Source organism: Bufo gargarizans, chromosome 10 (genome assembly GCF_014858855.1).
Source record: "Bufo gargarizans isolate SCDJY-AF-19 chromosome 10, ASM1485885v1, whole genome shotgun sequence".
In the NCBI taxonomy this organism is placed as follows: Eukaryota; Metazoa; Chordata; class Amphibia; order Anura; family Bufonidae; genus Bufo; species Bufo gargarizans.
The window spans coordinates 19375117-19397894 of record NC_058089.1 but is presented as its reverse complement, the minus strand read 5'-3'; the positions used below and the strand labels follow the sequence as shown (position 1 = coordinate 19397894).

Sequence of the window (22778 nt, the reverse complement as noted above, 5' to 3'; positions counted from 1 at the left end):
ATCTAAAGGAACCATTATTAAGAAAATGTTAGCTTTCACTTAAAATCAAACGTGCAATTAGAATAGGTCTTCACGTGCAATTACAGTGATAGCATCAGCACAGGGTGAGATCATGATAATTACAGACATTAGATCATCCCTAGAAATGCAGCCAAGGCTGGAGGGAATCCTTCTAAATTTAAGGAACGGGTGCAGCAGGAGCATTCGTAGGTTGCTATGGCCGGGACGTCTCCCCTCCCCCTCAGTGCAATTATTTTAGGTTTACTATTGGGGGGGGGATCTATTGACAGTACAGACTGACACCGGGATAAATGCAGTCGGATTATTTAGTCATTAGAAAGTGAATGGATGGCTTGAAGGCAAAGAAAACTCGGATCCTAGGAATGGCTTCTCAGTGATACCACTAGGATAAAGCCGGCCACTACACAGAGGGCAGCCAAACGATAGTGCCTGGTATTTCAAAAATGTGCATAAGCGGACGCCAGACACTTCTGGTGCCACTTATCACTGGGAGAATTAAAGGATCTGAAAAATTCTACATACTGGATCCCGACTCCCTGTCTGGAGACACAGCTTTAGGCCTCATGCACACAGCCGTTGTTTGGGTCCGCATCGGAGCCGCCGTTTTGGCAGCTCGGATGTGGACCCCTTCACTTCAATGGGGCCGCAAAAAATGCGGACAGCACTCCGTGTGCTGTCCGCATCCGTGGCTCCGTTCCGCAGCCCCGCTAAAAAAATATAACATGTCCTATTCTTGTCCGCGCTTTGCGGACAAGAATAGGCATTTAGGCTCCATTCACACGTCCGCAACGTGTTTTTCGGATCCACAAAACACGGACAGCGGCAATGTGCGTTCCGCATTTTGCGGACCGGACCGCACATTGCCCGCACTAATAGAATATGCCCGTTCTTTGTCCGCAATTGCGGACAAGAATAGGACATGTTCTATTTTTTTGCGGAACGGAAGTGCGGACCTGATGTGCTGCCCCATAGAAATGAATGGGTCCACAATTCCGTTCTGCAAAATGTGGAACGAAATTGCGGACGTGTGAATGGAGCCCTTATATTGCCGACGCACGTTCCGTTAAACAAATTGCGGAAGGCAACACGGGCGGCTTCCGTTTTTTGCGGATCCGCGTTTTGCGGACTGCAAAAAATGGAACGGTCGTGTGCATGAGGCCTTAGGGCTCATGCTGAAGCCCTAAAAAGGTTTTTCAGTAATCAACATCTAACACAGATCCAGAGGATACAGCCCGATGGTCTCGGGGGCGATGTGATTGGCTGCAGCAGTCACATGCCAGTACAACACTTCACAGGAGGCCATGCTATCTGCCAATATGCAGCACAGAGAAGAGCCTTCATGTACCGAGGTCAAGACACACTCGATGCCCAAGTTAATTACTGATCTGCAAATTAAAGCGGTTGTGTACGTGGGGGGGGGGGGGATTGGCAACTACTTCTCCTGCGAAGGCCTGCAAGAAGAACAGAAAAATAAAGATCCTGTTAAAAAAAAAAAATATATGAATTCTCATTACGCACGTTTGGCATCCGTTTGAGCCATTTCCGTCAGAGATCCATTGTTTTAGACAGAAAAAAAAAAGTCCTGCATGCAGTCCTGCTCAACTCCAGGAAAACCAAAGCATCAGAGCTCAGAGACAGACATACCCCTATGGGCTCTTTCACACCAACGTAAGGGCTCCGTGCCCATATTGCGGACCAACTGACTTGGGTCCGTGATCTGCAAGATACAGCAAAAGATAGGACATGGATAGGTCAGCAGTGTCTGATCGGTGGGGGTCCGATACACGGGACCCCTGCCGATCAGCTGTTTGAGAAGGCACTGGCGCTCCTGTGATCTCCACGGCCTTCTCCGTGCTCACCATGCACAGCGCCGTACATTGTATAGCTGCCGTGCTTGGTATTGCAGCTCAGACCCATTCACTTCTATAGGGCTGAGCTGCTTCTAGGCCACGTGACCGACATCACCGGCCTAGGGAAAGCAGTGAGAAGCACATGACACTGGTCCTTCTCAGACAGCTGATTGGCAGGAGTCCCGGGTGTCGGACCCCCACCCATCAGATACCGATGACCTATCCAAAGGATAGATCAGTAAGAAGATCTAAAAAAAAAAAACGTTAAGAGAATATCTCACAATCTCTTATTTTTGAAACTGATAGTAAATTACATACTGAATGATATTAAAATAACATTTACCCGTGGCGCGGCCCCTTTAAGAGTATAATTTGCAGGCTGGAGACTCGTTAACCCTGATCTGTTAATCAGCACTTACCGGAACAATGTGGTTTGTTGTTCAAAGTAACGGAATAGACTTTGAACCTCTTGTGACAAATGCTGACTCAATTTAAAGGGTATTTAATGCTGGTCCTAATTTAAATAAGTTATTTGGTACCCATTTTGCAAGAAATGTCTGCTACGGCAAGACAGGGAGAAGGAACCATAACCCCCCTTATAGGCAGCATGACCGCCCCCACAAAAATACAGCATATTTATATCAGATCCCACCAAAGCCTGAGGGTGTCCATACACCTTCTATAGGAGCCAGCTGAAGGACATCTCTCCTGACTCCCCCCGGTGCAGCCGAACGTGTACGTGTTTCAGTGGGGAGAAAGCAGCGGACAGTCAGCTCTGGGGTCCGGCCATACATTGGGAGAACTAAAGCATTGGAGGTTGAATTCTACATGACCACTGCTTCCCCCCCCAACTAGTCTTTATGGCACACTGCTGGCAATTCAATCACATACTTCTAGCAGGAATATTAGAGGAACTGCACAATATAGAATTACATGAAAAGATGTTATGACATGGGGAATGCAAGCGGTCTCTAAAGCAGACATGTCAGGAGAGGTGACGGGTCCACTTTAAGGAACACGTGACACCGCCGTACACATCAGATGGTCACCCGGTCCTGTCCACTTTATTTTCTTTTACTGTATTTTTAGAATATTTGATTCGCTGCTCTTAATAAGCTATAACTAAACAGTCCTCATGTGAAAAGCTCCCAGGAACAGTCCCATAAGGGTATAGGCCGGCAGCGCGCGTGGACAGGAGTCGCTCCCAGCATGCTTTGCTGCTTCGCATTGTCTCTGTGCTTAACAATTGTAAATGAAGATGCAGCCATGAATAGTGGTGCGGTCTATTGTCACGTCCCCAATCTAATCGCTTCCTGCCCACAGGAGACAAGACAACGGGGGAAGAATTAAAGGCCTTGTCCTTAGAAAATGCAGCTGCCATTTTCCAGGGAAAGTTACCGGAGCTCGGCCAATAGGGTTTGGCAATCCTTGCCACAACCAATGCCCCCTCTTTCCGGACAGAGAGTTGTGCGCAGAGATTTAACTGCTGCAATCCAAAGTCATGTATCTGGCACATGTGCCGAAGTCCACACCGTCAGCTCCGGGTTACACAGATGGCCACATAAAAGGGAAACACTGCCAATAATCAATCATTTTTGTAAATGCTGTGGGTGCTAGGCAGTATCCAAACGTTTTAACAGTTGCCTAGCAACAGACATTTCTGCAATGGGTGACACTACCCAATCCGCATGCTTGTGAGGAGATCCAGTGGTGTCACCTGCTGCGGTGATAGAGCCTATTAATGCATGCGACCAATCCAGACCGTCAGGCCGTTGTGACTCGGCAGGGAGGGACCAGCAGAAGCAAAAAACTGTCTGTCTGACGGAGAGCTTCTTTAAAATGGACCTGTAATCCCTCCCGACATGTCCGTATTAATATACCAACGCTAGAACGTCTTTTCTGAAATTGGTACCTCTGTTATTCCTCCTGGAAATGTACCACTGATAGTTACCATTTGTTGACAGTGTAAGTCCCGATACAGCCTGTTAGCACCGATCGGACAGTATCATATTGTGTAGCGGTGCGCCCCAACTGACAGTGGAAAATGATACCTAGTTGCCGGTTTATTCATATATTTCCAGGAGAAATAACAGAGGAGCATAATGCAGGATTTGAAGAGAAGGTGCGCTAGGCTACTTTCACACCTGCGTTTAGGTGCGGATCCGTCTGGTATCTGCACAGACGGATCCGCACCTATAATGCAGACGATGGGATCCGTTCAGAACGGATCCGTTTGCATTACCATGAACAAAATGTTCGTTTTCAATTGCACCATATTGTGTCAGTAAAAACGGATCCGTTTGGCTCAGTTTCGTCAGACGAACATCAAAACGCTGCAAGCTGCGTTTTGGTGTCTGCCTCCAGAGCGGATTAAAGGCTAAACGGAGGCAAACTGATGCATTCCGGACGGATCCGCATCCATTCAGAATGCATTGGGGCTCAACTGATCCGTTTTGGGCCGCTTGTGAGAGCCCTGAAACGGATCTCGCAGGCGGAGCCAGAAACGGCAGTGTGAAAGTAGCCTTAACATTGCATATTACAAGTTTTTACTAAAACACACAAGTGAGGAGCACGGGCAGGACCTGTTTAATGCGGTGGTCCCCTGACAGTGTTACACCAGCTGCTGGAAGACTACAACTCCCAGAATACTCTGAAGAGAAGCGAAATTTCTTCTCAAAATCTGCTGCATTTTTGCTGCAAAATCTGCACTACATCTCAGCAGCAAACTCTTAGGCGCGTTTTCCGCGCGGGTTGAATGCATGACGTGAATGCATATCACCCGCACTGAATCCTGAACCATTCATTTCAAAGGGTCTGTGGACGTGAGCGGTTATTTTCACGCATCAGTTCTGCGTTGCGCGAAAATCGCAGCATGTTCTATATTCTGCGTTTTTCACACAGCCCTGGCCCCATAGAAGTGAATGGAGCTTCAGTGAAAAACGCATTGCATTCGCAAGCAAGTGCGGAAGCAATGCGTTTTTCACTGATGGTTGCTAAGAGATGTTGTTTGTAAACCTTCCGTATTTTATCACGCGCGTGAAGAACGTTTTAAAACGCATTGCACGCGCTGAAAAAACTAAACAACTGAACGCAATTGCAGAAAAAAAACTGACTGAACTTGCTTGCAAAATGGTGCGAGTTTCACTGAACGCACCCTGAACGCATCTGGACCTAATCCGTCACGCTCGTGTGAAAGAGGCCTTAATTCTGGTGAAGCTTTGCTGCATTGCAAAGGATGAAATCCACGGTGGAGATAGGCAATGGATTAGACATTTACGTCATGTGGATGAGGTGTCTTAAAGGGAGTCCGGCAGCAGTTTTGACCATGCTAAACTGCTGACAGCACTAGACAGGGACTGGGGAGAGCAGGACAAGCAAACCTTTTGTGGAGCTTTTATCATCAGGAGCATTGTGAAAATGTACTTTTATTCTGCTAGTTTCTGCTCCTGCAAGTGCCCAGGAGGCGGAGCTTCACTGGGAAGGGCACTCTGTGCTCTGCAATGAGCTGCTTTACAGTCCCGTCCCTCTGCTCTGAGTGACAGCTGTAGTATCCAACCAGGAGACCGCCATAGTAGAGACGAGGGGCTCTGAAGCAGCTCTATGGAGAGAACAGGGAGCCCTTTTCAGTGAAGCTCCGCCTCAAGTGCACTTAAGGCGCAGAATACAAATTCATTGTCACCACTCCTGATAAATAAAATTAAAAAATGAAACTCCACAATGGTATGCGTTACTGCTCCCGCAGTCCCCACCTAGATTAACATGGATACAAATCTGCAGAGGATCTGCTACTTGTGAATGTACCCTGAAATCGTACACGCCTCATGAAGATGAAATCGGAGGAAATTCTGCAGCATCGTCCGGTCTAACAATTAAACAGATAACGTTTTATATACCGAGTTCTGCATTTAACCAGCTTACACAGACTCCCCCGCCGCTCCACCAGGCGCTGAAGAGTCTGAGCTCGAAACTTTCCCAAGCCGGCGGAGAGATTAGACCTGAGACGGGGACAGGAGATTCGACGGAGGTGCTCGGCATCAGAGCGGTCTTTGTGTTCTCTCTTTTCCTCCGCATCCGATTCCCACATAATCCCTCATAATACTAATAACCGGACGCATGGAGAACACAGGTGCCTTCCCCTGTGGACGGCTGCGTTCTCCATCTTCTCGCTGGATAATGAGGGGTTTTGCAGAATTTTTCTGAAATAAAAATAAACAAATAAATCTTCTTGAGCCTCTACTTTTCTTCCCACAACCGAGGAATATTACGTGGTCGTCTACACAGGCGCCATCGGTACTGGACCACTGAAGCCTCCTAACTAGTGATGAGCGAACCTCTGTTTTAAGTTCGGCGTCTAAAGTTCGGCTTCCGGTTAGCGGAGAATCCCGATCTGGATCCGGATATGGATTCCGACTTCCGTTGTGGTCCGTGGTAGCGGAATCAATAATCGGCCATTATTGATTCCGCTATCACGGACCACAACGGAAGTCGGAATCCATATCCGGATCCAGATCGGGATTCTCCGCTAACCGGAAGCCGAACTTTAGACGCCGAACTTAAAACAGAGGTTCGCTCATCTCTACTCCTAACATGAGAGGTGCACATGTCACACGGGTGCGGATTTACGAACAGATTGGCTCCGGATGCGTTCAGTGAAACTCGCACCATTTTGCAAGCAGGTTCAGTCAGTTTTGTCTGCAATTGCGTTCAGTTTTTTTCGCACGGGTGCAATGTGTTTTTTTTTTTACTGAAGCCCCATTCACTTCTATGGCCCCTTTCATACGAGCGAGTTTCCCGCGCGGGTGCAATGAGTGATGTGAACGCATAGCACCCGCACTGAATCCTGACCCATTCATTTCTATAGGTCTGTGTACATGAGCGTTTTTTTTTCACGCATTAGTTTTTCACGCATCCCTGGCCCCATAGAAGTGAATGGGGCTTCAGTGAAAAACGCATTGCATCCGGAAGCAAGTGCGGGTGCAATGCGTTTTTCACTGATGGCTTCTAAGAAATGTTGTTTATAAACCTTTAGTTTTTTTATCGTGGTGAGCGCGGTGATGTCAGCGCAGGTCCTGCTGAATAAATATCCTGCGCTGACGTCACCACGTAGTGAGCGCGATTATGTCAAAGGTCCATTTGCAGGTCCTGAAAGAAGAAGAAAGAAGACGATGCCGACTGTGCGAACAAGTGAATGAGGCGAGTATTTATTTTTAATTTTTAACCCCTCAATGCACATTTTACTTAGCATTCTGTATTAAGAATGCTATTATTTTCCCTTATAACCATGTTATAAGGAAAATAATGCAGTGAATAGACTTTAATGGGGTCCGGGGTTGCTCATCCCCATCATCTCCTAGCAACCATGCGTGAAAATCACCGCTCATCTTCACAGCCCCCATTGAAGTGAATGGGTCCGGATTCAGTGCGGGTGCTATGCGTTCACGTCACGCATTGCTCCCGCACGGAAAACTCGCTCGTGTGAAAGGGGTCTTAATTTCAATGGGTCTGTGTACAGGAGCATTTTTTTGCACGCATCAGTTCTGCGTTGCGTGAAAAACGCAGCATGTTCTATATTCAGTGTTTTTAACGCAACCCTGGCTTCACAAGGCCTCATGCACACGACCGTTGTTTGCTTCCGTTCCGCCGATTTTAGCGTTTCAGGTGTGGACCATTCATTTCTATGGAGCCGTTGAAAATGCAGATAGTGCACCGTTTGCCATCCGCGTCCGTGATACGTGGTTCCAGTCCGTCCAAAAATATAACCTGTCCTATTATTTCCGCGGAAAACGGTTCGCGGACCCATTCAAGTCAATAGGACCGCTAAAAAACGCGGAGGCACACAAGATTGTCATCCGTGTCCGTTTTATTCCTATCATTTGCATGGCAAACCTGTCTTAGACTTTTTTTTACATTCCTTTATGTCTGGTGGTCCTCCAAAAATAAAGGAAGACACACGGAAACAAATCACGGAACAACGGAACCCCATTTTGCAGAACGGAACACAACAACGGTCGTGTGCATGAGGCTTAGGCCTCATGCACACGACCGTTGTGTGCATCTGTGGCCGTTGTGCCGTTTTCCGTTTTTTTTTCGCGGACCCATTGACTTTCAATGGGTCCGTGGAAAAATCGGAAAATGCACCGTTTGGCAGCCGCATCCGTGATCCGTGTTTCCTGGCCGTGAAAAAAATATGACCTGTCCTATTTTTTTCACGGCCAACGGTTCACGGACCCATTCAAGTCAATGGGTCCGTGAAAAAACACGGATGCACACAGGATTGTCATCCGCGTCCGTGATCCGTGTCCGTGATCTGTGTCCGTTTTTTCCTATCATTTCAATGGCAAACTTGACTTAGATTTTTTTTTCATTTTTCATGTCCGTGGATCCTCCAAAAATCAAGGAAGACCCACGGACGAAAAAACTGTCACGGATCACGGACCTACGGACCCCGTTTTTGCGGACCTTAAAAAAAACCGGTCGTGTGCATGAGGCCTTAAGTGAATGGGACTTCAGTGAAAAACGCATTGCATCCAGAAACAAGTGCAGATACAATGCATTTTTCACTGATGGTTGTTAGGAGATGTTGTTTGTAAACCTTCAGTTTTTTATCACGCACGTGAAAAACGCATCAAAACGCATTGCACCCGCGCGGAAAAAACTGAGCAACTGAACGCCATCGCAGACAAAACTGACTGAACTTGCTTGCAAAATGGTGCGAGTTTCACTGAGCGAATCTGTCACGCTCATGTAAAAGGGGCCTAAAGGATTATTCCCAGATTCTCCCAGTGATGACCTATCCTCCGGACACTGCTGCTATCGTATCCTGCTTTTTTTGCCGAAATCTGCAACACAGATCTCCGCCACAGATCTGCACCTAACCTTAGGGCGCCACTTTGTTAGCCCCTATGATCAGCATTTTAATCCCATAACCATTTTTACCAAGATTCTCCATTGCACCAAAATTGCATAAACATTTTGGTGCAGAATCATGGCACGAAGTAAGGCAACCAGTAGTTAATGTAAAATTAGACAAAAGTGCCAGCCATGCACCAACTTATCACTCCCGCTATGATACATCTGGCGCATCTGTCTGGTCTGAGTTTATGCTGCCTAAATATTAGACCGGACTAGTAAATTCGCCCCCGTTATTTCCAACACAGTCAAATGACCCCAAACACACAGCGCTCGCTATACACCGAGCTTCTGACTACGATGAATCAGTATGGCTACTTCTACTTGAGTCACCTTGCCAAAATTTAGATCTAAAGGGAACTTGCAGGTGTTAACCCTCTATCCAACCACTGGGGGTACAAAAAGCAAAAATTGGCAACGACCATTGAAAACAAGAGTATCCAGGGCATGGGGCAAGTAGGCACCAGCTACTAGCAAGGTGCCAGAGAGAAAATCACATACAGAAATAGAAAGTCTGCCCATGGAGATAAAGGAGGCAAATTGATGTCAGCACTAAGAAGCGTAAGGAAAAAACTTTCATAACATCAATCAACACTCAGTCAGGTGGTATCGCTACTCGCACCTCCGACATAGCAACAGCATTTAAAGAATACTACTCTTCCTTATACAACTTAGCCAACCAAAAATCCTCATCAATTTCCGCCAGCAAACAAACACATCGGCTTTCTTTGAAGGCTTGGACCTTTCTACAGTATCAGAAACTGACAGGTTAACACTTACTCAACCAATCACAATACAGGAAGTAAAAGACACGATGTTCTCTTTCCCAATGGGAAAAAGTCCACATGGACTCACGCTAAAACACTACAAAACACGACAAAAAATTTCAAGACGTTCTTCTGCCGCGTCTCACATTATTATGCAACAATCTACTTAATGGGGGTCATCTTCCACGACAAGCACACATAACAATCTTGCCTAAGGAAGGGAAGGACCCAAACCTATGTTCCAGCTACAGGCCCATATCATTATTAAACATGGACATCAAAATTTGGGCTAAACTACTGGCTAGACGCCTGACTAGTATCTTACCTAATATAATTAGGCCTGACCAAATGGGATTCGTCAAAAATAGAGAAGGGAGACATAACGTTATACGTCTGCTAAATTCAATATATCTGGCAAAAACAAAAAAACGTCCCCTTGTGCTTGTGGGCACTGACGCGGAGAAGGCGTTTGACAGGGTCGCCTGGGATTTTATGCACCATACGTTGATGAAATCCAACCTACCACTCCAATTCATAGAAGCAGTTTTTACGCTATACTCCACCCCAACTGCACGAATCAAAGTAAATGGAACTCTGTCTCAGTCCTTCAGCATAACAAAGGGAACGAGGCAGGGATGTCCTCGTTCTCCCTCCTTATTTATAATGACAATGGAAATACTACTCCAAAAGCTCAGACAGGACGATGTTATAAAAGGCTTCTCCCATAACTCAGTCACGCACCTAATATCGGCCTTCGCAGGTGACCTCTTACTATTAATCTCAAACCCAAACTTGCACTACCCAGACTATTAGACATTTTGGCAACATATCAACTTTTAAAATAAACTACTCCAAATCAGATCTTTTAAATATCTGACTAACTTGGTCCCAGGCGGCCCTGCTGAACAAAATCTCCCCGTTTCACTGGGCAGAAAACTCCATAAAATACCTAGGAGTACAAATCCCAAACAAATTAGAAGATTTATAATCAGTGAACTTCCACCCCCTAAAACACTTAAGATCCCCAAACAACTCAAAGAGTACAACTTCCATTCTTGTCTTGGATGGGGCGGAAAAAACTTATTGCAAACATATGTACTTCCCCAAATACTCTATTACTTATTGATGTTACCCATGTATATACCTGAGAATTTCTTCACTACCATAAGAAGGCACTTCTCCGCTTTTGTGTGGAATGGAATAAAACCTAGGCTATCATATAAGACGCTCACTCGCAAAAAAAATCAAGAGGTGGACTAGGTCTTCCCGATGTCAAGCAATACTATATAGCACTGCACTTGCAAAGATGGCTTGAAATCACAGGTAATACTTCCGCTGACATGGATCCCAGCGACAAGTCAGACTTGGCAATATTGGGCCCAGCATACTTAAAAATACTATGGTTACCAGAACATAAAGATACTCAGGTACTTTCTCAAATCGCTAGTGCAGGCCACAATCCACATCTGGAAATCCCTTCAACAAAACACATACGATTTTGAGGGATACATCGCCACTTATGCCGGCATGTCTAATTCCATATGTAGTTAAAAAAGATGAAATTATAATGAGATCACTCTGGTCTCAATTAAAAGATGTAACTGTAGCTACATGTCTCGCTGACAATAGGGTACCAGACAACACCTTACTACAAACATCACTCAAATCGCCAGAAATTAACTTCCTACACATTGAACACGTCAAAAATGTATGCGCATTATTTTTAGCTCACAATCAAGCCACTAGGGCATTGACATGGTTCGAACACCTAATTCTCCTCCACAAGAGTAAAAAACAAAAGCGATCTACTCTATACTAACACCTATCAATTACTAAATCAGTAGATCCCCCACAGTCCTGAAAGCTTGGGATGAAGAATTGGACATAAAACTATCTGAGGACGATAGTAAATTTATATTAAAGCCTTCACGTGGCTTTTCAACATGTGTAAGAATTCAAGAAAACCACTATAAACTCCTATCCAGATGGTATAAAACACCTGAACTGCTATATAAAATAGGTCTATCGTCCTCGGATAGATGTTGGCGTTGCCAAACACAAGTTGGTACCTTAAGCCATATTTGGTGGTCATGCCCGGTGGTCAGCTCCTACTGGGCAGAGATTCAAAAACACCTACTTGCACTTGATCCATCAATAATTAATCTGAGGGCGGAGTTGGCATTGCAAGCTTTGCCCACACAACAATATAGACCATCAAAAAACTCACTATTAACACACTCATTAGCAGCAGCTAAATGTCTTATTCCGCTGTTATGGCTGCAACCTCAACCACCATCAATACAACAATGGTTCCAAAAAGTGCACCAGATCTGTCGGCTGGAGGAGCTGACCAGCTGGCAATTACATAATCACGGGTCTTATAGGAAAATATGGGACCCATGGCTGCAGTACACAGACATCCTACGGACGTGAGTCCTTGTGTGTAGTCTTCATGCAGGACCGACTATTACTACTATCACTATGTCAGAATAGTCCAGACAAGATGTGACTCAGATTGTTCCAACCTTTACCAAATGAAGCTTTAATAACAAAACAGACTTTGTATTGATTGATTGTTTAATTGTCACCCAACACAATGTAACACAACATTGTAAAATACTGTATGGCATAAATACCAACTTACTGATGTACAATTAAAGCATGTATTCCAAGTATATTGTTTGAAAACAATAAAAACATATTTGATTTAAAAAAAAGAAATAGAAAGTCTGCATCCGCTGAGAGTTGTAGTGTACTGTGCATGCTGTATTATCAACATGAGCTAATCAACCGTGATAAGCTACCAGGCTCGGAGATACCGCTTAGGCCGGTGTCCAAACCACGCAGGGCCTCTGATTGACACTTTGATGGTCGCCCACACTGGCACACTTGATAGCAAACCGGCTAAAACAAACTATAAGAGCACGCTGTGAAAGCATACACAGCTTGGCCAATATTGACTCTACCCAGCAGTCTGTCATTAACATGTGATTACAAGTCAGGAGAGGACCTCGATGTCACCTGTATGGCATATACACAAACTGTTATCACTCACAGCTGCGCTCGTAGTACACCATGCCCAGAGATACAAGGCGTGAGAGAAGAGGTTCTGTATTGCTGTAAACACATTTATACACACGAGCCAGGAAACGTAATCCCTGTGAAGATCATATGGAACATCTCATATAAAAAACCAAGAACATCTCTATAGGGTTGGCTACCTTTTTGTAGCTGTAGCCTCCACTCTTCTTTGAAGGCTTTTAGAACATGGCGGTCAGGACTTTCTGCCATTAGTGATGTTGTGTAATAAGGACTCTCTAGAGTTCATCGTAAAGATGAATTCTATGGGTGAGGTAAGAACTCAGCTAAGCTAAGGACTGGAGAAGTCGGCCAAGGTGGGAAGGGGGACCCCGAGGGAAACCTACGGCAGGAAGGGGGACCCCGATGGGAACCAACAGTGGGGCAGGTAACCCCGATGGGAACCAACAGTGGGGCGGGTAACCCAATTAGGAACCAACACACTCATTGTAAACCAACAACAGGATGGAGGACCCCCTTGGAACAGACAGCAGGACAGAGGATCTCCATGGGAATCCACAGTGGCACGGAGGACCTTGAATGAGAACTAATGGATGGGTGACCCCAACAGAAACCAACAGTGGAAGGGGGAACCCAGTTTGGAAACCAACACCAGGACAGGGGACCCTGATAAGAACATACAGTGGGGCAGGGGACCCTTATGGGAATCTACAGCGGAACAGAGGCTCTAACGGGAACCAATAACAAGAGGGAACCAGGTGGAAACCATCAGTGGGATGAGGACAGGGACCGTGGATGGAGCTGACAGTGGAACAGGGACCATAGTGAAACTGTAAATCCAGAAGCCACATAACAATGTGGCAGTTATACTGACATCAGAAAGCAGCAATAATGTATTTTTTGTATATATTTCTATATATAGATTATTAACGGGTGTAGATTAATACATTGAAAGGGCTGTATGAGTTTAGATGAACCCCTGTACCCTAGTAAATCCACAGAGGTTTATTGAGTTCAGTCGCTTCCATGTGCTACAGGACTATAAAGGGAACCTGTCACCGGGATTTTGGGTACAGAGCTGAGGACATGGTTTGCAGGATGGCCGCTAGCACATCCGCAATACCCAGTCCCCATAGCTCTGTGTGCTTTTATTGTGTATAAAAACCGATTTGATACATATGCAAATTAACCTGAGATGAGTCAGAGCTTGAAAATATGACTCTTCTCTAGTCACACAAGTAAGATATGACTCTTATATGTTAATTTGCATATGTATCAAATCAGGGTTTTTTACACAATAAAAGCACACAGAGCTATGGGGACTGGGTAGGGATCTAGCAACCCATGTCCTCAGCTCTATACACAAAATCCTGGTGACAGGTTCTCTTTAAGGAGCATTTATCTAATATCAGGCAGACAGGGGGCCAGTAGCCTAGAAAGAGATCGCTCATTTTCCTAAAGATACTGCATTGTAAATACTTTACACCAAAAAAATTCATGAAGTTATCCAGGGCGCCATCAGCTCCTGCCCACCGCGCGGTACCTCACAGTTTCACCGCACTCAATCCACGCCTGGCGACGTATAAATATTTAATGGTAATCAATAACCAATCAAGTTGTTACTAATTTCACTGATTTATAAATGACAAACCGTTCAGAGCTAATATTTATCCAATGCCAGCCTGCTCTGCGTTCTGCAGAGCATCTCTCCACCTTCCTAGGTAATAAATGCGTATAGTGCAGGGAAACTTTGCTAACTTTTCATTGCTCCAAAACATCCGAAATAAAATATAATCTTTACTACAAATATCCTAACATTTGTATACGCAGCTCCTGACCAGACCTATGCATCTCCATGGTTACAGACTGCAAACAAACCCTGATCCTCAAGTCATACTGCCTTCCATTCTACCAAATGTATGGGAGAGAGATGGATTATAGAATCAAGGCTGTAGTCGGTGGAGACACAGGGGTCTGCAGGGGAGCTGCATACAAAAAAATAAAATAAAATGGTAGATCATGGTAAATCGCATATCAAAAACCATGAACATTTCTATAGGGTTGGCTACCTTTTGTAGCTGTAGCCTCCACTCTTCTTTGAAGGCTTTTAGAACATGGCGGTCAGGACTTTCTGCCATTAGTGATGTTGTGTAATAAGGACTCTCTAGAGTTCATCGTAAAGATGAACTCTATGGGTGAGGTAAGGACTCAGCTAAGCTAAGGACTTGAGAAGTCGGTCAAGGCCTCCAACACCAAGCTTGGTAGATCATTCTTTTATGGTCATCACCCAACAGGAGTATGTTCCTTCTTTATCAACATTGTCAGATGTGAAGATTTCTCCAGGGGTCCACCAAATCCAGACACTTCCATCAGGTGGTGAAGTGTGATTTATCACTTTCTCCCATGTGTCTACTTCTCCACTGCCAAGTAGTGTTGACTCTCTATCGCCATCAATCAAGAAAACTCAAATTCATGGTACCAACAGCCTTACCTAAAACTTGGGGTGCTAAGGATGAAAGGGTTTGGCCCATCTCAGACACTGATCGTTAGGTTATACCATCAGTGTCAGATAGGTGCAGGTACCACATGGAACTCACTCCTATTTCCAGAACGGGACTCCTGAAGCAAACATGCAAAGCCACTCTTCGTTCACCGCTACGGGAGTTGCAAAAATAGCCTATAGCTTTCTCAGCTATTTCCGAAAATCCCATAGCAGTGAATGGAAAGGTGGCCATGCTCTCCATTCACTGCTATGGGACTTTCCTTCTCTAGATAGGAGCAGATCTCAGAGGTGGTGGCCCAAACCTATCAGACATTGATGGCATAACCTAGCAATATGCAATATGCCATGAATGCCCCAGATGGGACAACAACTTTGAAAGATCTTCGGCTCGAGTCTTGGTGTCAGATATCACCAGATACCTTCAGAGTTCTCATGGAGTCCTTGTCTCGATGGATCAATGCTGTTCTAGTGGCCTAAATGGGACCTACATAATATTTGGCAGGTGATTCTAACGTTATGGCCGTTATGGTTATTGGTCAAACCAATTTAACATCCACCCTATGCTGACGGGCATGCTGAGGGACTTTACCAAAGTCATGGTGCTGCTTCTTGCCTCTCCGCTACTACCTGGATATGGGAACTTACCCGACAGCCCCACCTAGTGGTGGGAACATTTTGCCACAAACACAATTTTGTGTGACCATGTAGTACATCTGAATGGAGCTAAATATATCATCTAAGAACAATACACCAAATAAAATTCTGATAAATCGGGCATACCCCGTGTTATTGACATTATTGTATATTCTAAATTACTAGAAGTTTCCAGATGAAGAGGTACCACATACATATTTACCCACGGCTCAGCACTCCGATGATCAACCCTCTGACCCGTTATCGATCTACTTCGTTCTGACCCAGCAGAAGACACCCAATGCTCCTCTGCTGCCCTGCCTCCATCCACTTCCACTCCTCCTAACCTAGCAAAGCAGATTAGTAGAAATCCCAGCCCTCTCCATTCCGGATTAGTGGAAGTTTACGGCATTTATGAAGTTAAGGCCTCATGCACACGACTGTTGTGTGCATCCATGGCCGTTGTTCTGTTTTCCGTTTTTTTCCGCGGACCCATTGACTTTCAATAGGTCAGTGGAAAAATCGGAAAATGCACCGTTTGGCATCCACATCCGTGATCCGTATTTCCAGTCCGTGAAAAAAATAGGACCTGTTCTATTTTTTTCACGGACAACGGTTCACGGACCCATTCAAGTCAATGGGTCCGTGAAAAATCACGGCTGCACACAAGATTGTCATCCGCGTCCGTGATCCGTGTCCGTTTTTTCCTATCATTTCAAAGGCAAACTTTTTCATTTTTCATGTCCGTGGATCCTCCAAAAATCAAGGAAGACCCACGGAAGAAAAAACGGACACGGATTACTGAACAACGGAAACCATTTTTGCGGACCGCAAAAAAAAAAAACGTCTGTGTGCATGAGGCCTAATACAGATTTTTCCTACACATAGGTGACCCTACCCTTGAGTGCACTAGTCCCTGAGTCCAGCACTGCCATCAATCCTCGCTTTTCTTCTACGTCTGTCATGCTCTGATACAAAGACAGATGGCCGGAGACAGGTTGACCTCACGTCTCACAGCAACAAGCAAAATCCAGAGATATACATAGAGGCGCCGAAATATACCTCGTGTCGGTCACTGATCTCTGAACCAGTCAGCCATTTAACACTTCAGATCCTGAAGGAAGCTATATGATACTACTACTATGACCACCCTGTTCTGCCCGGGTCCTCCCACCGCACATGTACACAGCACAACATTTATTTTTAGGTAATACAAAAGGTGAAAATTTAGCATACAAGAAACTGATTTTTTTTTCACTTTTTTTTTTTTTTTCTTCACAGGGAAGTTTTTATTTTTTATTTCCAAAACCACACATGTCTACTTATCTGGTGGATCATAACTCTTCCCGCAGAGTGCAAAGGGCACACATGGTAATAAAAGCCACAAAACCCACAGTGTGTCTTTAAATAGCAGCCACCTCACTCAGACGCCAGAATATAAGCGTTTCTACCTAAGTGAGATAGAACACGGTGCATAATAATCTTCCAAATGACAAGCTGCTCTGAGATCGCCTTTCCAGGCCTGGCTATATAAAACCATATCGTACTACACTATGGCGGTATAATTAGTACTCCCATACACCACTGGCTGACAGTTTACTTTTTACGAAGCACGCAACTACAAATAAAGATAGACAAACCCATCTTCTTGTACTAATTTGTCCCAAAAAAAAAAGCAGGTCCTCCATGCTCAATGGAACCATCGTGGGTCACAAGTGTGGCATGGGGAGAGTTGCAGGTCGGCAGACTCCGGTGGAAAGCAACAGTAGGATGGAGGAACTTAGGTGAAAAATATGAGCGGGGCGAGGACCTCGATGGGAGCCAACATCCCTCAGTGGCAGCCAACAGGGAGATGGAGGCCCGATGGGAACCTACGGCGGGAAGGGGGAACCCGATGGGAACCTACGGCGGGAAGGGGGAACCCGATGGGAACCTACGGCGGGAAGGGGGAACCCGATGGGAACCTACGGCGGGAAGGGGGAACCCGATGGGGACCTACGGCGGGAAGGGGGAACCCGATGGGAACCTACGGCGGGAAGGGGGAACCCGATGGGAGCCAACATCCCTCAGTGGCAGCCAACATCCCTCAGTGGCAGCCAACAGGGAGATGGAGGCCCCGATGGAAACCTACGGAAGGAAGGGGAACCTCGATGGACGCCTACAGCGGGACGGGACCCCCGATGGGAGCCAGCATCCCTCAGTGGCAGCCAACAGGGAGATAGAGGCCCAGATGGGAACCTACGGCGGGAAGGGGGACCCCGATGGGAACCTACGGCGGGAAGGGGGACCCCGATGGGAACCTACGGCGGGAAAGGGGACCCCGATGGGAACCTACGGCGGGAAAGGGGACCCCGATGGGAACCTACGGCGGGAAAGGGGACCCCAATGGGAACCTACGGCGGGAAAGGGGACCCCAATGGGAACCTACGGCGGGGCAGGTAACCCCGATGGGAACCAACAGTGGGGCGGGTAACCCCGATGGGAACCAACAGTGGGGCGGGTAACCCCGATGGGAACCAACACACCTTATTGTAAACTAAGAACAGGATGGAGGACCCCCTTGGTACTGACAGCAGGATAAAGGATCTCCATGGGAATCCACAGTGGCACGGAGGACCTTGAATGAGAACCAATGGATGGGTGACCCCAACAGAAACCAACAGTGGAAGGGGGAACCCAGTTTGGAAACCAACACCAGGACAGGGGTCCCTGATAAGAACATACAGTGGGACAGGGGACCCTTATGGTAATCTACAGCGGAACAGAGGCTCTAACGGGAACCAATAACAGGAGGAAACCAAAAGTGGGATGAGGACAGGGACCATGGATGGAGCTGACAGTGGGACAGGGACCACAGTGAAACTAACTCCAGAAGCCACATAGCAATGTGGCAGTTAGGGTTCATTCACACGTCTGTAAGTGTTTTGCGGATCAGCAAAACACGGACACCTGCAATGTGCGATCCGGATGCTGATCCCGAAAATGCGGATGCGGATCCCGAAAATGTGGATTTGCATCCGTTCCAGCCCCATTGAAAGTGAATGGGTCCGCAAATTGCGGAATGAATACGGACCCAAATTACGGACGTGTGAATAGACCCTTATACTGACATCAGAAAGCAGCAATCATGTATTATTTTTTATATATTTCTATATATAGATTATTAACGGGTGTAGATTAATACAATGAAAGGGCTGTATGAGTGTAGATGAACCCCTGTACCCTAGTAAATCCACAGAGGTTTATTGAGTTCAGTCGCTTCCATGTGGTACAGGACTATAAGGAGCATTTATCTAATATCAGGCAGACAGGGGGCCAGTAGCCTAGAAAGAGATCGCTCATTTTCCTAAAGATACCCCATTCTAAATACTTTACACCAAAAAAGGCCATGAAGTTATCCAGGGCGCCCTCGGCTCCTGCCCACCGCGCGGTACCTCACAGTTTCACCGCACTCAATCCACTCCTGGTGACGTATAAATATTTTATAGTAATCAATACCCAATCAAGTTGTTACTAATTTCACTGATTTATAAATGACAAACGGTTCAGAGCTAATATTTATCCAATGCCAGCCTGCTCTGCGTTCTGCAGAGCATCTCTCCACCTTCCTAGGTAATCAATGCGTATAGTGCAGGGAAACTTTGCTAACTTTTCATTGCTCCAAAACATCCAAACTAAAACATCCTAACATTTGTGTACGCAGCTCCTGTGCAGACCTATGCATCTCCATGGTTACAGACGGCAAACAAACCCTGATCCTCAGTCATACTGCCTTCCATTCTACCAAATGTATGGGAGAGAGATGGATTATAGAATCAAGGCTGTAGTCTGTAGTCGGTGGAGACGCAGGGGTCTGCAGGGGAGCTGCATACAAAAAGAATTGTAGATTTTTTTATAGAGAGTGTTTGCAAAGTCAGCTTTATTCTTTATGCTAGGTGAATGGAAACAATAATAAATGGTGGTAAAGATGGACATACCCTTTTAGCGTGGATTTGTACAGGACGCATCCAAAGGAGCCCAGGCTGTTTACTGAGGAGCAATGGCAGATAAGCCTAAAAATACACTGGCCCTTTAAAAAGACCATGTGCAAATTCCTAATTTTAGCAGAGTCTTTTAATAGCAGATCGGTGTACTGCAGAGGACAAAGCTCATGTGCAATAATGTATACAGCCACCTCCTATGTCATACAGCATGCTGCCATCATACAGGGGGCACAGGCAGCTCCTGCCATCACACTGCCAGCTGTCAGTCACATCATCAGCCATCTGTAAGAGTCACATAGCACCCATCACTATACCAGCACCCAGACTACTACCTGATGCCCACCCACACACTATAGTATCCATACCTGCGAGTCCCCGGTCAGTGCAGGCAGTAATCCCCCATTTCCAGCCCGGTCCCGGTGACTCCGGTGTCTCCCACACTCAGGGACTCTGATTTGCAACCATGAAGCTGATTAGCACAGCAGGCAGGCATTCAGATCGATGCGCTCGGTGATCGCTACATTAGCCTGACCCAGACCAGATCGAGTGAAAGTGCTGCGCCTGCGCAGTGCAGACGCATTGTTTCTAGGACAGGAGACTGTCAATTGAAGTGTAAGGACGCCTCTTAAAGGCGCCACAGATAGATAGATAGATAGATAGATAGATAGATAGATAGATAGATAGATAGATAGGAGATAGATAGATAGATAGGAGATAGATAGATAGATAGATAGATAGATAGATAGATATTAGATATGAGATAGATAATACATAGATATTAGAGAGATAGAGACACTATAGTTATATTCTATATTATATAGTGCAATATTTTAATATAGTGTTAGTGTGATATATATATATGTACATACAGTGTATATATAGTATAATATTGTATTAAATATGTGTTATGTATTTATTATTGAACTATGTATTATTATGTAATCCATTATATATTATTTATTTTCCTATTTTTACAAATTTTTTGCTTTTTCATTGGGGCTCGTTTATTAATGAGTTAGGCTGCATTCACATAACGATTTCATCCGGCGTGACGTAAACGTCAGATGGTTGCTGTATATCTGGCATCCGTCACCCACCATAGGATCCCATTGTCCGTTTAACACAGGGGTGCACAACCTGAGCAAAACCGTGATGTGAACACGGCCTAAATGACATAAACACTGTGTACGTCAGAAAATATGGGACTGGAGCAGAGCTGACCTAAAGCTGGGACCCAATGCAAAATCTGTAACTGGACCCCACCTACCATATGACATTTACAAAACTTATGTGTTCCAAAGACATTTGGGCCACCTCAGGCACCATGGCCTAGGTGCAACTGCTACCTCTGCAGCCCCTATAGCTAGTGTCCTGAATCCAGCCAGATAGTCCCACAGTTTGGCCTCTGCCCTATAGGCCTGGAACGGCTGCCACACGTCCCATCTTCAACTCTATGTGCGTCCTCAGGATGCAGATACAAGTAATCACAATAGTGAAGCTCCCTGCACCACCATTCCACTGCTAATGGTGGTTCGAAACAGGCAGGTTTGATACAGTCACGTCATCATGCCTGCTGCACCAAGCCACAGACGGAGACCAGAGCAGACCTGCCCTACACCGTTTGTCTTGAGATAGGTGAGTATTCAAACTAAACGGGTATTACTGTGTATGCGGACACAGGGGGCCTCATACTGTATGGCGAGGCACTAAAAAGGGCCTTATATTGTATTGCGAGGCACTAAGGAGTACTCATACTGTATGCCGAGGTACTAAAGGGCGCCTCATACTCTATGACAAGTCACTAAGGGGGCCTTATACTGTATGGCAAGGCATTAGGGGGCATCTTGCTGTATCAGAGGCAAAAGGAGTGCATCCTTACTGTCACAGTGTGGGCGCACCAAGGGGCTCTTCTTACTTTGTGTGGGGCACAAAGGGGACTGGGTGGAATTGGGTGTGTATAGATAGGCGCTGGGAAGAGTTAGAGGCGTGAGTTAGTGTAAAAAAAAATTGGACTACTGCTGGCGCTGATATCCTTCCTCTTTGGGCTTTTCCGGTATAGCTACGCCACTAGGCTGAAAATGTGCATATTTAATTTATCATGTGTTACACCAATTAAAAACAGTACTACCTTGTTTTCTACCATATAAAAGGGGTGTGGCTTATTTATATATATATATATTTTTTGAGTACACTGGTGCTGGTAGACTTGCTGCATGGACTATCTATGATTAATAAAGCTGCGCCAAATGTACTTTATTTACCACAAATGTCTACATCCAGATTACATGGTCACAGGGGTACAAGATCCCCTTTTAGTCTGTTCATTTAGGTAAATCGTCCTAGTTGTGGGTACAGTGTGAACAGTGTTACATGTACCTGGATAACGAGTGCATTCATTAAGATGGAAGGTGCACCTCATGTTAGGGCTGCTTGTGGCTACAATGGCCCGGTCATTAATGATGACCATAAATCAACTCTTTGCATCGTATCCTCAGCTGCCTGGACGCAGTAAATCATTTATTTTAGGGCCATCAGGTTTAATTAAATTTCTGGAAATGTTTATTGATGGGAATAAATTACAATTAATAAGGTGATGATGTCAGAATCAATGGGGTTTGAGAACTTTTTTAGTGAAACAAAAGTTTTTTGAGGGGTTGTGGTGGCCAAGGATGGGCAGATGTTTCGTTGAGGGCAAGATTGGTAGGCCACCCACATGCATCATATACACAATTCTGCTGCCCACAGGGCCTGGTTAAGGTTAGTGGAGTCCCCTGGTAAAAAATCTACTAGGAGACCTCAGAGACCTGCATGTCCAGCCAAATACAGGAGAGAGGTGGCCACTTGTGTGTGTGGTCCTCTCCACTTAAGGCCTCTTTCACACGAGTGTGACGGATTAGGTCCGGATGCGTTCAGGATGCGTTCAGTGAAACTAGCCTCATTTTGCAAGCAAATTCAGTCAGTTTTGTCTGCGATTTGCGTTTGTTTTTTCTGCGCGGGTGCAATGCGTTTTGATGCATTTTTCACGCACGTTATAAAAAGCTAAAAGTTCACAGAAAACATCCCCTAGCAACCA

At 45.6% G+C, this 22778-nt stretch overlaps 1 protein-coding gene across 2 annotated transcripts in view; it reads right to left on the bottom strand.

Annotated features, from left to right (window-relative positions):
• LARGE2 (LARGE xylosyl- and glucuronyltransferase 2) overlaps positions 1 to 20207 on the bottom strand; it is a 62112-nt gene extending 41905 nt beyond the window's left edge. The window contains exons 1-2 of one of the 2 annotated variants that reach the window (XM_044270658.1): positions 20071 to 20205; positions 5790 to 6067 (exon numbers count right to left, since the gene is read on the bottom strand). The gene's annotated coding sequence lies outside the window, so the exon portion shown is untranslated. Of the gene's footprint in view, positions 1 to 5789; positions 6068 to 20070 lie in introns of both variants that reach the window. The other variant, XM_044270656.1, reaches the window with a different exon arrangement.
• Between the last annotated feature and the right edge of the window lie 2571 nt (positions 20208 to 22778).